Source organism: Chiloscyllium plagiosum, chromosome 25 (assembly GCF_004010195.1).
Source record: "Chiloscyllium plagiosum isolate BGI_BamShark_2017 chromosome 25, ASM401019v2, whole genome shotgun sequence".
NCBI lineage: Eukaryota > Metazoa > Chordata > Chondrichthyes > Orectolobiformes > Hemiscylliidae > Chiloscyllium > Chiloscyllium plagiosum.
In genome coordinates, this window is record NC_057734.1 from 2,433,437 (window position 1) to 2,437,285 (window position 3,849).

The window sequence follows — 3,849 nt, forward strand, 5'->3', positions numbered from 1 at the left end:
TGTCAAAGCAAATTGCACCATGCAGCTTAAAAATAGTCTTGTAACTAATGTCATCTAGACAATCACTTAAGTAGGACAAAGTGTTCATTTTGTTGAAAGCCTTTCATTTTGCACTTAGCAGGACAAATGCAAGAATATAAACAATTCCAAACAATTGCAACAATTTGTATAATCGGTGCAAAAGGTTTGCAAGATGTTAGATTGACCAAAGCATTGTCATGGAGAAAACAACAGGGAACTGTAGGCTTGTCAAATTCCTGGATAAGTGTCAAAAAGTGTGGCGCTGGAAAAGCGCAGCAGGTTAGGCAGCATCCGGGGAGCAGGAGAGTGGATGTTTCCGACATAAGCCCTTCATCAGGCACTCCTGAAATGTTGATTCTCCTGCTCCTCGGACGCTTCTGACCTGCTGCACTTTTCCAGCGCCACACTTTTTGACTTTGATCTTCAGCATCTGCAGTCCTCAGCTCCTCCAAACTCCTGGAAACTCAAAAAAGATGAAAGGTTTCAACAGGTTCTTTTTGTTGAAAAGAGAATACTTTCTTGTGTATGAATGAATGCCTACTTCTTGCAAGTGTAAGCATGATTACCTGAAATTGATTGCTGGTGTAGCTATTAGCATGCTGAGGATTGTTGATGTGGAAGAACTGTGTTGGACTGGGATGGCCAGAGTTAAAAATCACACAATAATAGGCTATAGGTTTATTTGGAACAGGTTTATTTGGAAGCACTAGCTTTCAAAAGATTGTTTCACTAGGATTGTTGAGTAAGTGTAGTCCATTTGTAGAATCATATGAAACACAAGATATCTCAGTTCTATAAGCGTGGTTGAGTGTGCTCTGTAATCTTCCTATTACGAATCTCTAAAGGAATATAGAAATTGCTGGAGAAGCTCAGCAGGTCTGGCAGCATCTCTGGAGAAAAAGGAGAGCTAACCCTTCGTCAGAATGAAATATGAGCTCTGTTTATCTCTCCACAAATGTTGCCAGACCTGCTGAGTTTCTCCAGCAATTTCTGTTTTTATTTCACATTTCCAGCATCTGTAGTTCTTTGTTTTAACAGAAGAAATATGCTGTTTGATATGAGAAGTTTTGGTACAGGTTGTTCTCCTGTAATGTGGTAGTAGCATTCCCATGTGATGCCATGTTATAGAAATAATGGGACCTATGGAAAAAACAGGGTTGGGGCAAACAAATCGAAACCGAAATAGTAGTTAGACTAACACAAACGATACCACAGTTTAAGTAAATTTTTAAATCATATATTGTAGTGAAATAATGCAGTAAATGTAACACTTTAACACTGCAATCACTGACTAAAGCACTGTAACTTTCCCCAAGCTCTTTACCTGAAAGCACACAAGCCGGCTGACCAATGATGCCAACACAGAGTCCATCCTCCGCACACTCCAACACCTAGTGTTGGGGATGGGAATCGCGTAGCAGCTAATCAGAGTTCACTTTATAGCAAAAGGTTGGCAATTCACAAATCGCTTTCCAGGCAAATCGTGTTTAGAAAACACGTGTTAAAGGAGAACTACCTGTATATGTCTCTCTTTATAACAAGTCTGTGAAGGTGACTCTGAAGCTGTTGGATTATTGTGAACTCCGGCTGGTATACCAAAACAGTGGTAAAAACAATGACTGCAGATGCTGGAAACCAGATTCTGGATTAGAGTGGTGCTGGAAAAGCACAGCAGTTCGGGCAGCATCCGAGGAGCAGGAAAATCAACGTTTTGGGCAAAAGCCCTTCATCAGGAATACAGCACCACTCTAATCCAGAATCTGGTATATCAAAACCCCTACAGGAAGGAGAACCCGTTGCCTTTTGAGTCAGTACAAGAGTCCAGCCTCACAACAACGCATTGAACCCTTCACTAACAATCAGATCACCACCACTGAGCCACTTTAATGATGACCATACAACCATTGTTGATTGTTGTAAAAACCCCTCTGGTTCACCAGTGCCCTTCAGGGAAGGAAATCTGTGTGACTCCAGATCCAGAGTAATGTAGTTGACTCCTAACTGCCCTCTGGAATGGCTTTGAGAGCCCACTCAGTTCAAGGGCTATTAGGGAACAGCAAATATTGCTGGTCTTGTCAGTAGTGCCTAGATCTGATGTAAGCATAAATAAACAAAATTATTTCAGGACAACTGGGAATGGACAATAATGCCAACCTTGCTGGTGATATGAAGTTAAACCATACACACAACAAAAGCATAGTCAAAATTTGGCAGATTTGTCCAGATTATAATTCACAGAATCACAGAAGTGTTATGATACAGATGAGACATTCCACCCATTCTGTCTGATTCAGCTCATTAGCTAAGCATCATTACCCAGTGCCAACCTCCTGGTCGTTTCCCATATCCCTGCACACCATTGCTATCCAAACGACCATCTAGTGCCCCTCTTGAATGCCTCCACTACATTTCCGGATGTGCATTCAACACCCTAACTAATCACGATGTGGACAAAGTCAGAAGTCACATGACACCAGGTTATCGTCCAACAGGTTCTTGTGATTTCAAATAAACCAGGGGGCTTATAACCTGGTGTTGTGTGACTTCTAACTTTGTCCTCCTTAGTCTAACTCCGGCACCTCGACATCATACTCACTACCTTTTTCCTTCAGTACACCCTTGCTTCTTTTTTAGAATTAGCATTATAGAATCCCTACAGAGTGGAAGCAGACCACTTGGCCCATCGAGTACTGTCAAACCTCTGAAGAGCATCACACGCAGACACAGCCCCCTACCCTTTCTCTTTAACTCTGCACTTCCCATGGCCAATCCACCCTAACCTGTGCATCTTTGGACTGCGGGAGGAAACCGGAGCACCCGGAAGAAACCCACGCAGACACGGGGAGAACGTGCAAACTCCACACAGTCAGTCACCTGAGGGTGGAATCAAACCCAGGTCCCTAGCACCGTGAGGCAGCAGTGCTAACCACTGAGCCACCGTGCCACCCAATACGCATCCCTTTCAATCTCTGCTATCTCGTTCTTGTTCCTTTAATTAGCAGAATTGAGAAACTATTGAAAATAATAAAATGGTGACAAAACTTGCCTGAATGAGTAGCAAAAGGTTCATTCACAGATAAATTCCATTTTTCCCATTAATGTATGGATGTGTACTACATTGATGCAGAATCGTCAAAAACTAAGGTACATAGATTTAAAGCTAATGGTAGGAGGAATTGAGGGGAGTTGGTGAGATGGTTTCTCACTCAGAGGAGGTCCACAGCCCTCATGGATAGGCCACGAGGTGGAATCACTTATTGCAACTAAAAAACTCTTGATGTTGAGGTGTGCCCAAAAACAGTGGGGGATGGGGGGAATTAAAGTTTGTGCGAAGATTTGTAGCTCGGGTGCTCGTTGTTGTGGTTCTGTTCGCCGAGCTGGAAGTTTTTGTTGCAAACGTTTCGTCCCCTGGCTAGGCGACATCATCAGTGCTTGGGAGCCTCCTGCGAAGCGCTTCTTTGATGTTTCCTCCGGTGTTTATAGTGGTCTGTCCCTGCTGCTTCCGGTTGTCAGTTTCAGCTGTCCGCTGTAGTGGTTGGTATATTGGGTCCAGGTCGATGTGTTTGTTGATGGAGTTTGTGGATGAATGCCATGCCTCTAGGAATTCCCTGGCTGTTCTCTGTCTGGCTTGCCCTATGATAGTAGTGTTGTCCCAGTCAAATTCACACACACGCAGACAACAAGCAACATGAATTCGACTGGGACAACACTACTATCACAGGGCAAGCCAGACAGAGAACAGCCAGGGAATTCCTAGAGGCATGGCATTCATCCACAAACTCCATCAACAAACACATCGACCTGGACCCAATATACCAACCACTAAAG